Below are 14,038 nucleotides of genomic sequence, written 5' to 3' on the forward strand. Positions count from 1 at the left end.
TAATAACAACACCTCTCCACATCCACATCAAAACCAAAATAACTTACCTCATCCTTCCACCTCTAATCACGATCTACAATCATTTGATGACAGACTCTCAAGAATTGAGAATCTACTTGAAGGCATAGGCAAGGAGATTCAAGACAACAAGGTGTTCAAGGAGGAAGTGCGAGCCAGTTTCAAGAACCAGGGAGACACAATCAAGAGGTTGGAATCTCAAGTGGGGTATCTCTCTGAGCAAATTCCCAAACCCACAGATGGATTTCCAAGTGACACAGAGAAGAATCCGAGAGGTGAAACAAAGAAAGTAAGATGGGAAGATTGCAAGATGGTCACTATAAGTGATAAGGAGACTGAGGACAAGCCAAGCAAGCTGTCAGAACAACCTGAAGATACCTCAGTAGAGAAGAAGGAAAAAGATCATCAAGAACCAGAAATCTCACAACAGGAGCTGCTGAGACTCTATGCACCTTTTCCCCAACTGCTCAATGGTGCTGTGGAGAAGAGAATATACTCAAGGTTTCTAGATTTGTTTGCATCTCTGCATGTCAACATACTATTCATCAAGACTATTCAACAAATGCCCGCATACATCAAGTATATGAAGGAGCTGCTTCCCAGGAAAAGCTCACTCAAGGGAGGCCAAACTATAGTGATGAACAAGGAAAGCAGTGCCCTCATTCAACCACAGTTGCCTACGAAAAGAAAAGATCCAGGGAGTTTTCATGTCCCCTGTGCCATAGGGGAAACAATGTTTGATAGAGCACTCTGCGATTTGGGAGCAAGCACCAACTTAATGTCCTTATCCCTGGTGAAGAGGCTGCAGATCAATGAGATATTGTCCACAGATGTAATCATCAGGCTGGCTGACAAAACTCAAAAACAAGCAATAGGGGTGGTGGAAAATGTGTTGTTAAAGGTTGGGAAATACTTTCTTCCCACAGACTTTGTCATCTTGGACATGGAAGAGAGTCACACTCACCCAATCATATTGGGAAGACCATTCCTAGCTACAGCCAGAGCACTCATAGATGTGGAGCGAGGGGAGCTAATATTAAAGATCCATGATGAACGACTCAGCTTTAATGTCTTTAAACTCTCACAAGAAGCAGACCAAGAAAATAAAGAACCAAACAAAGATCATAATGAGATGCTGACAGAGGAAGCAAGCACTGAAGCACAACCAGCCCATCTGGGAAAGCCCTTGGTTGATGAACAAGGAAATAAGCAGTTGTCACAACTCAAGGAAAAGCTGGAGGAACCTAAACCACCAGAGACATGTGAAGACAACAACAAAATTCCTTTAGAAGAAGAAGTCACAAAGAGCAAGGCAACATCAAAAGGGACAAAGAAGAAGGTACCAAGGGGGTGGAGGAACAAGAAGATCCCTACGGAAGACTTCTCTCCAGGAGATAAAGTGATCTCAGCTTACTTCCCAGATATCCCCCCTAATCTCCGCACTGTACCATCTCAGTTACCTAAGGTCTTCACTATCAACAGAGTTCTCTCCTTGGAACATGTAGAGATCATTGATACAACCAATGGATATAAGTCCAAGGCAAGAGGGGAGGACTTGAAGCATTATCAACCTCCCTGATGAAGGAGAAACGTCAAGCTAGTGATGCTAAAGAAGCGCTTCATGGGAGGCAACCCATGTTTTATGAGCTTTTACTAGTGAATAAGTCAATATTCATGAATTCCAACCCAAACTTGACAAACACTTGGTGAAATCCTTATATTGCAGTATATAGTGAAGAACAAGTTTGGTGTTCAAAGCGTGCCAAGAAAGCATGAATGCAACTGAGAGCATGCTAGTCTTGGAGCTTTGAACAGAACTTTTCATCACAGTGCTCCAAACTAAGTTTGGTGTCACCCCATGGTGCCACCAATGTACATATAAGGATACACAGTTAGTTAGTTAGTTGGAGTTCATGAATAAACAAAATCTTTTCTTCTTTTTGTTAGTTTAGCCGTAAAGTTTAAATACTTTTTAGGACATTAATTTTTCTTATTTTATAGGGAAAAGGGGAGGAGCATTGAAGGAGATTGATTGGACAATTGAATGAGAAAGGCTCGGCCACTTCATGAAGAGGGACTACACACTTGTCTCAAGAAGGAATGCATTGGGAAATGTTGCCATGCAACATTGAAGAAAGGAGACTCTTGAAGACCGAATCAATATCTCTCATAAAATGATGATCCTTGTCCTTTCCCCATGCACAACCCCAACCGTCCATCAAGCAACCATTCCATCAATCCATACCCTCCATTCACTCACAATTTCCATATATAAGTGAATCCTAGTACATACTTACCCCTCACACTCAAATTCCCACTCTCCACACTTCACACTTTCGGCGTCCAAAACCTCTTCATCACACCTCATCCTAACCAACCAAATTCTTCATCCATCCTTACCTTCAAATCCCCTCACACAGCAACTCAAATTCATGGCATCATCAAGCTCCAAGAGGCAAAAAAGGAAGGAACCAATGGAGAGCATTCCTTTTGATGAGAAGAGATTCAAAACTGCCTTCCATGAACGAGAATTTGAGCGGATCAAGCTCAAAAAGATATTGCTCGAGTTAACCTTCCAATTCAATGAAGACGAATGCCCACAGATTCGGGAGAAAATTGAAAAAAGAGGGTGGCAAAGGCTCACTAATCCAAATGGGAAGATCAATGGAAACCTCATCAAAGAGTTCTACGCAAATGTGGTGAGAGAAGACAAAACCAGGGTCCCAACCTTCAAAAGTTATGTAAGAGGAAAGGAGGTGGACTTCATCCCAAATGCTATAACAAGAGCTCTTCACCTGAAATCACCACATTTTGATGAGCCCAGTTATCATGCAAGGATAAGTAAAAGCTAAGACAATGATAAGCTCACTGAGATCGTGATTGACATCTGTGTTATAGCAGCTGACTGGGAGAGGTATGGAGATGGGAGACCCCGGTTCATCAAAAGGGGAGACCTTAGCCCGGAAGCCAAGGGGTGGTTTGAACTCGTGAGGAGGTCTATCCTCCCGGCTGCAAATAATTCAGAGGTCAATATTAATCGAGCAACTATGGTACATTGCCTAGTACAAGGTGGAGAAATCAATGTGCATGAACTTATAGCTGAAGGAATTCAAGATTCAGCTGAGAAGCTTGAATCAGGTGCCAGACTTTGGTCCCCAGCACCATTTTCAGATTATGCAAAAAGGCCAAGGTGGTCTTTGAGGATAGCAATCCAGACTGGGTGAACCCTGGGAGGCTAATGACAATCCAGCGTATGGTCTATACTACACCTGCTCAGCAACAAAAAAGGCCACAAATAGGGAAACTAAAAGCAAAAGAAGGAGCTCACCAAGAGGAGTCTCATCAGGAAGAATATCAACAAGAAGAGCATCCTTACCCAGCCGACTTGAATATGAATCACCTTCTAAAAGCCATTGAAGATTTGGGGATGAGACATATGAAAGGACAAGAGCAAATACTAAACCTTCAGTCCAACTGGATGAGCCAACAAGAAGAGTGGCAGAAATAACAAATGGAGCAGCAACAGGAACAATACTCCCAGCTCACTCAAGCCATCCACCAAGTTACTGAGAGGCAAGAACGTCAAGATAAGCATTTGCAGGAACTCAATCAGCCGCAAATAGCTCAGATGAAAGCTTTCAATGAGTTCACTGTACTTAATGAAGGACGGCAACTACATAGGGAGGAGTTTAACGTAAACACTCAAGCCAAGTTGAACTACATGTCTAGTAATATGCATCATCTACACTATGCCATCCCTACATATGATGAGGTCCAAAAAGATTTTGTAGAACAAGAAGAGAGGAAGGTGAAACAGCAGAAGGAAACACTTAAGAAGAAGATGGAAGATGGTGGTTTCTGGAAGAAGCTGATTGGAAAAAGCAAAGGGAGTGGGAGTACGAGCACTCAAGAGGGATACAAGGAGGACAAGCAAGGAGGAGAGCATGGGCAACCACATGAGTAAAAGGTGGTGGAGTCCCTTCTTTGGTCCATATTTTTCTATGCTTTGAATAAGGAAGATCTTGTATGAAATAGAACATGCTTCCATAATAGTTTGAACTTTTTCTTTATTTCTATCTTTTAAGTTTTGAGTTGAAGAGGTCTATGCTTGCTGGTCCTTATGTCACTGCACCCTTACTTTGCTTACTTGTATGTTTGTCCCTTTAAATCAAATGAAAGGAGAATGAGTGTTTTAAAAGACCAGAGAGGAGTTCATACTATGGAGTAAGTTCATGAGTTTATGGTGTGGTCATAAGTTAGCTAAGTTGGTTCAACCAGAAGGTGGGAGGACAACTATCTGTCATGAATACTGTGCTTGAGAAACACCCCATGAGACTAGCTAAATAAGAAGATCCTAATAAGAAAAAGGGAAAGAACAATAAAGGTTGAAAAATAAAAGAAAAAGAGTAAGCAATAAGGCTAGGCACCAATGGTTTTAATCTTGAGGCATGTGTCTGTGGTGCTCCTGTGTGAGGGATCTACTTGGATGAATAAGCTCTTAGGGGTGCCTTATCACTTGGTAACTTGGGTTTACTAACTCGGGATTATCAGCTGAAAGTCCACTATCAAGAGTAACCCTCAATACAGAGCATTTAGTAACCCAAAGAGATGCTGGACACCAAGGTCTCAAGAAAAGAAAATAAATAAACTATGTGCCTGTGGTGTGTATGTATGGGGGAGAGACTTGAGCAAGTAAGTCCTTAGGGGTGCTTCAACACCTAGCACCTTGAACCAACTGGTTCGGGAGTGTTGGCTGAAAGCTTATTTTAAAGAGTTGCCCCCTTACAGAGCACTTAGCTTAAGAACAAAAATAAGCCCTGAAATAACAACAAAAGGATCAATGAATAAAAGTCTCATGGGATGCAATCACAGTGAGTATTCTAGGACATGATAAAGGTCTGAAAGCCAAGAATGAACCTAAGTTGTTATGCATGAAACCACCATAAAACCAGGGACATGACTTCCACAAGAATGACTCATTTCTCTTGGCATTCCATTCATCATTCTCTTGTTCCAGTACTTGCTTAGGGACAAGCAAGCTTTAAGTTTGGTGTTGTGATGCCAGGGCATTTTGGCCAGTTTAACTGACCTTTTCTTTACTGTTTTTAGGGTAGTTTCATGCATTTCCTTAGGAAATAAGCTAGTTTTGGGTAGATATTCACTTACATCTTGATTCAAGCATACATTGTGCACTTTACATGATTTCATGAGGATTTTGCATGAATTTAAGGACAAATTGGATGTTGCATTTTCCATGACTTGGACTAGAACTTTGATGCATTTATTGCTTGATTTCAGGACAAAGGAAGCAAAGAAGAACCACATTAGTGGCTACGTTAGTTACACTAACGTTAACACTAACGTGGAATGGGAGTAACTTGCAAAGATAATGAGAAAAGTAATTGCCAATAACGCTCTCGAAGCCATCATTGCCCACGTTAAGAGTCACGTTAACTAAGTTAACGTGAACTCTAACGTGGAAGAAAGGAAATGGAGCCAACGTTAGTGACACTTAACATTATCACTAACGTTGGACCAAGCTCATAAGTGGCCACGTTAGTTGCCACGTTAACTTAGTTAACGTGGCCTCTAACGTTAAGAAGTAAAGGGGAAGCCAACGTTAGTGACATTCAACTTTGCCACTAACGTTGGCCAAGTCACAATAAGCCACGTTAACTTCCACGTTAACCTAGTTAATGTGGAAGCTAACGTGAGGAGACAAAGTGGTCGACAACGTTAGTGACACCAAACATTGTCACTAACGTTGGAAGGAACCCACACAAGCCCCAATAAGCTACGTTAACTCCCACGTTAACTTAGTTAACGTGGAAGTTAACGTGAAGAAGGGAGGTGATCGCCAACGTTAGTGACACCCAACATTGTCACTAACGTTGGAATTAGCCCACATAAGCCATTATGAGCCACGTTAACTCCCACGTTAACTTAGTTAACGTGGAAGCTAACGTGGATAAGGGAATGATGAGCCAATGTTAGTGACACTCAACTTTGTCACTAACGTTGCAGATGGCTAGCATGGCCACGTTAAAAGCCACGTTAACCTAGTTAACATGGACTCTAACGTGAGAAATAGGGGCACATTGGAACGTTAGTGACAATGGTAAGTGTCACTAACGTTCTCGAAGGTTGGCAAGCCTACGTTAAAAAGAGCCACGTTAACTAAGTTAACGTGGACTCTAACGTAGGGAAGGGGGAGACTTCTCAACGTTATTGGGAAAGGCAAGTCCCAATAACGTGTGCGAAGGACAAAGAGGCAACGTTAGTGGCAACGTTTGTGCCACTAACGTTGAAGATAACGTGGCTCTTACTTGGGTGAGGAATGTTAGTGAAAAAGGTGATTATCACTAACGTTCTCGAACCCATATTTTCACTGAACGTTAACACCACTAACGTCCTGAGCTAGAGTCTCTGCCCACTTCACACTTTCTCTCTGCAAGTAAAGCCAAGCCCAATGAAGAAGAGAACTGCTTCAAACTCAAGATCCAAAGGCCCATACCCAAGACTTGAAGAGCCAACTAGAAGAACAGAAGAGTAGTATATATAGGAGTAGCTTTGAATTAAATTGGGAGTTGGGAAATTATAGGGAGCCTCTTGGCATAGAACTACTCTCTGTATTTTACTTTCTCTGCAATTCTAGTTTCATCATGTATTCTCCATCTTTGTTTTCATTTTCTAGAGCTATGAACAACTAAACCCCTTTCATTGGGTTAGGGAGCTCTGTTGTAATTTGATGGATCAATACTAGTTTTCATTATTCATCTTCTATCTTTTCTCTTGATTTTACTTGAAAGCTTTCGATCTTCATCCAATTGGGTAGTTATCTTGGAAAAGAAGCTATTCAAACTTGGATCTCTTCTGAACCTTGAAAGAGGAATGAAGAGATCATGCTAGAAATGCTTTCTCATGCTGGACCAAATTGAGTTTGGATGGATATGTGACTATAATCCTCTCAACACTTGATTTGGGAAACGCATGTGGTATAATCAGTGACCATACTTCATCTCTTCTCATGAGCAATTGACCAAGGAATTGGCTATTGATCAAGATTTGAGAGATTGAATTACAAGAAATTGTAATTCGATCACTTAAGATTGCCAAGGAGATCAACGAGTGCATTGATTGAGGAAGAGATGAAAATGAAATTGATTCAGAGAATGCAACATCTCCTGAGCCCAATGAACCCCCCATTTCTGATCTTACCCATTCTCTTTAATTTCTGTCATTTACTTTTATGAGAAATTTCCCCATTCCCATTTAAGATTCTGCAATTTACTTTCCATCATCTACATTCAGCTCTTATTTCTAGCATTTACTTTTCTGTTATTTACTTTCTCGCCATTTAATTTTTTGCAATTTTCAACTCAAATTCTGATTCGCTCAACTAGAACATTCCTCTAATTAAAGTTGCTTTATCAATCAATCCCTGTGGGATTCGACCTCACTCTATTGTGAGTTTTTACTTGACGACAAATTCGGTACACTTGCCGAAGGAAATTTGTTATGAGACAATTTTTTCGTGCATCAGTCACTGGAAAAAAAAGTGATATAAGCTTTCTTCTTCTGCCCGACCTTACAAAAGGAGGCAACCCAGTTTGTTAGGAAATGTCCACCTTGCCAGAAACATGCCAATTTTCATGTGGCACCTCCTGAAGAGCTCATCAGTGTTACCTCACCATGGCCATTTGCAAAATGGAGTCTCGATCTACTTGGACCATTCCTACAAGCGCTATGACAAGTCAAATACCTCATAGTAGGGATTGTTCACCAAATGGATCGAGACCCTTAGCAACCATTACAGCCAAAAGAAGTCAGAAACTCCTGTACAAGAATATTGTCACAAGGTTTGGAGTCCCCCACTCCATCACCATGGACAATGGAACCCAATTTACTAATTCAACCTTCCGGAATCTAGTGGACGACTTAAAGATCAAACATCAGTTTACTACAGTGGAACATTCCCAGGCCAACAGACAGGCTGAAGCAGCCAACAAAGTCATACTGGTCGGGTTAAAATGCCAATTACAAGACGCTAAAGGGGCTTGGGCAGACGAGATCCCTCAAGTCGTGTGGGCATATCGGACAACCCCCACATTCTACAACGGGAGAATCACCCTTCTGACTTGCCTACAGAATGGAGGCTATCATCCACATAGAAATAGCTGAAGAAACACCTAGAGTCATATTCTACAATGAAGAAATTAACATCCAAGCACAAAAAGGAGAGCTAGACCTCCTCCCCAAAGTTCGAGAAAGAGCTCGGATTAGGGAGGAAGTTGTAAAGCAAACAATGGCTCTAAGGTATAACCAAAAGGTGATCAAAAGAAACTTTGCCACCAAGGACCTAATTCTGATCTTGAATGACATCGAAGTATAGAAATCAGGAGAAGAAAAGCTGGCTACAAATTGAAAAAGACCTTACAAGATAGTAAAGGTCTGAGGCAAACGTTACTACAAAGTGTTCGACCTCCAAGGGCGGAAGCTCCCGAGGTCTTGGCACGCATGTAACCTTAGGAAATACTAAAACTAAATAAATCAAACCTCGTGCCTTGGTGTACTCTTTTTTGTTAGTTTTAAGGATTTTTTAACGAGGCACCGACATGAGGGATAGGGGTGCCTAAGTTCCTAAGTAAGCAGATTTGTAAAGGAATTTCTTAAGTCTTAATAAAAATTCCTATTTCATTTCTTTAAAACGTTTCCTATTTTGAACGCAATAATTTAAGCTCGACAAACCGTAAAAATCATTGCCCAACCTAAAAATGGTCGGCAAGATGAATCGACGATGTACAAGTTAATGTAAGAAGTTATATAAACATCTCGTACAAAGCAACCTCAAAGAGATCAGATAAAAAATGAGCTGTAAAAGTAACTTGAGAAAGGCCAACTACTCGAAGTAGGATCCATGAAAGGAGACTGATAACTCTCAAATTAACAAAATTTGCTAAAATTCAAAGCAAACTATACACAACTACAAAACTTCATTCCAAAAAATAGAAGGATATTTGGCAACATGAAAGAACAAAGTTTTAAACATTACTTCATAAAAAAAGTTGTGAAAACAACTAAGTAGAAGGTAAAAGTGTTCGAAAAGACCACAAGCTATTAAACTATAAGCTATTACAAAAAATTAAAGTGTTATAAGGCCTACAGGTCGGGCTATACCAGAAATCTAAGACAGGAATGAAGAAAGGCTCGAGACTTCTTGCCAAAAAGAGGAGTGAGGTCGTCGCTCATAACCATGCCTTTTTTCTTGGCCGAAGGAGTTGGGGGATGAACGGACACTGGCATGGCAAGAATACCAGTAGGAGCCGAAGAAGAGATCTCCATAACAACAACTTCAGGTTGGGCCTCCGATGTTGAAGTTTGACCGACCTGAGGACCCGAGGTCTTCGGGTTAAGGGGAGGCTCCTCCTCATCTTCCTCAGGGCCAGGGACGATCTTGCCATCCACCATAATATTGTCCGTGCTAAAAAGAGAAAGATCAACATCAGGAGCCAAGAGCTTGACCTGAGCCTCTAGGTTCTCGAACATTCCGTCCATCCCCAATGGCATCGACTTCTCAAGGTCGGCAAATTTCTCTTTCATTTTTTCCAACTCCTCTTCATGTTCCAGTCTTTCCTCGAAGACACGGGTATAGCTCTCCTCAAACATCTTTACCTTCTCCTCGGCTAAAGTAGCAGCAGCCTCTGACTCGTCCGCTCTCTACCGAGCTTTATCCAGGTCAGTCTTTAAGGTCTCTCTCTCCTGCTTCAACTTCTTTTTTATTTCAGTTAACCTCTCTGTGTCAGCCCTAACAGCCACCAGAGCACCAACTGGCTTGTATGGGAGAACCCCTCAACTCACTAGCCAGAGTGGCACACACTCCAATTGTATAGAGCACACTACGATCCAATTTCTGGAGGTGGTTTTGAATTGCCACATCATCCATGCTCACGTGGTGATACGGAAGGATATTCTCTTCCCCCTATGCCAGGGCATCAAAGTTCCTGGTATAAATACTGTCCCCCTCGACCACTTTCTGTTTCTTAGAGGGGAGCTCAGCAGAAAAAGGAGAGTGAGGGAAAAACTTAGGGGTATAAGTCTGGAGGTAGGAGTAGGAATGATGACCTTCGAGTCGAAAGGACCACGCTCTGAGCTCTTTCTGTTGCTACAGATTCTGAGATACCATGTTCTTTTTTGTGTTTTGAAGAACTCTTATCGCAGCAGATTTTAGAGCCATGCTTTCTGTAAAGCAAAATAAACTACGTTAAAAAATGGCAGCAAGAAGCAACAAAAGATAACAAGTAAAGGGAAGAGGGAGCTATTGAGCTCAGATTTCAGAAGGCTAGGGTCTCCTAAAAATATTTTCATATCCAAGTAAGGAGCTCAACCCCAGGTATCCAAGAAGAAGTCCACTACACTTTTCTCCAGATCATCTAATTCACCTACATCCCGTCTAAGGGTTACTAGGGTGTCTTGCGAGTACAAGGGAAAAAGTGACTCTTGGTTCTCGGTCAAAAAGAAAGGTCGGATTTCCTCAACACCCTGGACCTTAAAAAAGTGATTCTTAAAATCAGGAAAGGAATCATCGAAGATGGAAAAAATCTTCCGACCTTGAACAGCTCAGAAGGAGATCCAACCTGACTTCTTTGTTGAGCTGTAAGGTTTGGTCGCAACAAAAAGGTAAAAGAATACATTTAATGAAGGTCGGACATCCAACTCCCGACATAGGAGCTGGTACATTTTCATGAAAGTCTAGGAGTTCAGGTGCAATTGAGTAGGGGCAAGGTTACAAGACGATAACACACTAGTCTCAAATTCGGTAAAAGGAAATCAGATACCTAATCTAGTAAAGAAACAGTCATAAGAATAGAACAAAGGTCGCTCAGAATTTTCTAAGGGAGGGAAAGACACTCTCTCTTCTGGGTCAGGGGCCTCTAACTCATAGTTCCTCTCATCCTCCCTACTCTCACATATGCTATGATACTTATAGAATTCCTTACAGTACTCCCTATCAATCATAGGGACAAAAGAAAGGACAGTAGTATCTACCCAAGCCCGGAGACTAGGAGGAAATATGGTTGACATACTCGTAATAATAGAGCGTGACGTAAAAGCTACACCTACAGATACAAAGTAAAAAGATCGTTACTAAAATAAGATGGACCTTACTCAAAAGAGGTCGGGTAAAATCAACAAAACCAAAGAAAAGCCACTCTTTTCAAAAGTTTTTTTATCTACAATCAAATGGCGTCCCTCCTATGCAACATTGTCACATTGAAACGGCACCATCAGGGGCAACACAAATACAACCAACAGGATAACAGCTATAATTTGCGCAATAAGGAAAAACTTTTTTAAAAGAAAGAGAATATTTTTTAAAGCATTCTACACCAGACTCAAAAGAAACTTAAAACAGATTTCCAGATTTCTCAAAAGCAACAGTGAAAGCAAACTCAAATTGACAAGAATAATCCTAGGGAAGTAGAAATGAGAGTTCATCGAGAAGAAGATGAAACAAAGTTAAGAAACCAACCTCGATGGAAACCGCGAAAGAAGATGGGGTACATCTAAGCAACAAGACGCGAAACATTCCTCTTCATGCCGGCAAAGCAAAAGCCCTCAGCAAAATCCAAGATAGATAAATCTTGGAAGCGAAAAGGCAATCAAAGAACAAAGGAAAAATTCTTTGTGAGAGAGTAGGGAAAGGGAGCAGTTTCAGAAATAAGGAAAAGGAGAAAAGAAGAGCCAAAAATTTTTTTTTATAACAAACAAAGGACAAATGGCTCATTTACCCCCTTTTTAAATGTACGCAGATTCCAAGGAGAAACTACCATGCATCGTTCACTCATCATTAAAATGGAAACGTTCAAAATTTTCAAAACACGTCAGATAACCCGACCTCTAAAAGATGCCGAAACTGACGACAAAGACAGAAGCCTCAAAATGCTTGAGCTCAGCCTACAAATGCTCGAGACTCAGGTAGGAGCACTATTTATACCCTGGTTCAATAAATAAAAGCCTGACCCAACAAATACAAAAGGCCCATCTAAAAAGAAGACCTACACCAGCGTACCCGACTTCTTCTAAAAGGTCGGACACCAACAAAGGAGTCCAACTATAAGAACCGGCATAACCATTTTAAATAAAATACTAATTTTTATGTACCCAGAGTAGATTCAAAATTTAAAAATTTTAATTTAAAAATATAAAGGTGAAATTTTATTACAATGAATTTTTCTGAGTTGGAAAATGTATCCTTTTCAAAAAGTTTTTGTAAAAATGCGTATTGGCGCTTAAGCCTGCAGTACCAGCTCTAGTCTGTCCAGTACCGAGTATTTTGGAAAATAAAATTTTGAAAATTGATTTGGTGTTTTGAAAGGACAAAAATAATTTAGAATTAAAAATCGGGCGCTAATCTTAAAGGTTTTGGCCCAAAGTGAGACCAACAGACCAAAATCGCTTAGCGGGTTGGACCGGGCCCAAGTGGGTCCAAGTCCAACATATATTTGCCATAACTAATGAGCTTTGAGCTCACTTTCCATCATAAAGAGAGAGAGAGAGGCGCTGATAAGAAGAGAGAAGGGTTGGGGTTTCACTATTCACCCCAACCTTGTTTTGATCATATCTTGAGCTACGGAACTCTGATTGACGAGTCATTTATGGCCATGCAAAGCTCTCATCGAGCTCTTTGTTTTTATTTAAGAGAATCTGGTAAGAACTCAAAACTAATACCCCAGTTTCCAACCCTAACTTTCTGTGTTTTTGGGGTTTAGTTTTTTAGTATGTTTTGTAGTTTTGGTTGTTTAGGTGATCTTTAGTAGCGAGTAATTGTTGGATTTAACCCCTAATCTCGTTGGGTAAGGTAAGTCTCTTCAAACTCTTGTGGTTTGATGTTTTGGTTAACCATAGTGTTGATTTATGGTATGTTATGTGTATAGCTTGATAGTTGATGAGTTTTGGAAGTGGTGTTGGTGCTTGAGGCTTGTTGATCTTGTTAGAATCAAGATTTGGGTGTTTGTGCATATTGAAAATCGGCCAAGTATGGTTTCAATTTTCTTTATGTAATATGTAATGTTTCTGGATACTTAGGCTAGTTGACCTTAAGATAGGTTGAAAGATGTGATTGTATGATTAATTGTAAATAAATGTATGCTTGATGATGGTTTGGATGTAGGATGAATGGGTTTGAATGTGATGATATACATATTGTTAGATGATGATTATTGATGAGTTCTGTTGGTGGGTGTTGAGATTTGAAGATGGATGTTGATGATGATTTTGATTGTGGTTATTGGTGTTGATGAGTTTTATGATGGATTTGGTTAATGTTAGATATTGTTTGGAAATGATTAATGGAATTGATGAGGATTTTTTTTGTTGAGGTTGTTGTTGGTTGATGATGATTATGAGTGTGGATTTATGATTGAATTAGAAATTATGGATTGGTAGTGATATATCGTGTAATGGTTGAGTAATTTAGGTGTGAAATTGAAAATGATATGAAATGGTAAGATGTTGGGTGTGATAGTGTTTTATGATGATTGAGCAGGTTTTGATTTGGTTTTGAATGGAGAGTTGGTTAACATTGAGGTTTTGAGGTTTTTGGTAAAAACGGATTTTTGGTAAACTTTGACAGATCATGACTTGAGCCTCAGTTTCAAAAATTTGTTGAAATTTACTTTAAATTAAAGTTCATTGAAAACTCTTTAAAGGATATGAATTTTGTAAGAAATGGATTTTTTTTAGAGGAAGTTATGATCATTCAAAGTTTGGTGTCAAAATCTGAATTTTATGCATGCTGCAGAATTTGTGATTTCTAGTTTGTGTGTGCACGCACACCCCTGTGAGCTTTCGAACCTCTGTGCACGCACACACAGGGGAAGGCTTGCTGATGAGAGTGCTAGCACAACCTGTGCGCACACACAACCAACGAAATTTTGCAACCTGTGCGCACGCACCGTTGGAAGGTGCACTCTGTTGAGGGCGTTCGCACGCCTTGTGCGGATGAACGGAGTTGAAATTT

The 14,038-nt window shown here is 40.5% G+C and overlaps 1 pseudogene; it reads right to left on the bottom strand.

Annotated features, from left to right (window-relative positions):
* Positions 1 to 9,189: 9,189 nt before the first annotated feature.
* LOC148548272 (uncharacterized) lies at positions 9,190 to 11,100 on the bottom strand (annotated as a pseudogene).
* Between the last annotated feature and the right edge of the window lie 2,938 nt (positions 11,101 to 14,038).

Source organism: Arachis ipaensis, chromosome B8 (genome assembly GCF_059453495.1).
Source record: "Arachis ipaensis isolate K30076 ecotype BB chromosome B8, ASM5945349v1, whole genome shotgun sequence".
Lineage (NCBI taxonomy): Eukaryota > Viridiplantae > Streptophyta > Magnoliopsida > Fabales > Fabaceae > Arachis > Arachis ipaensis.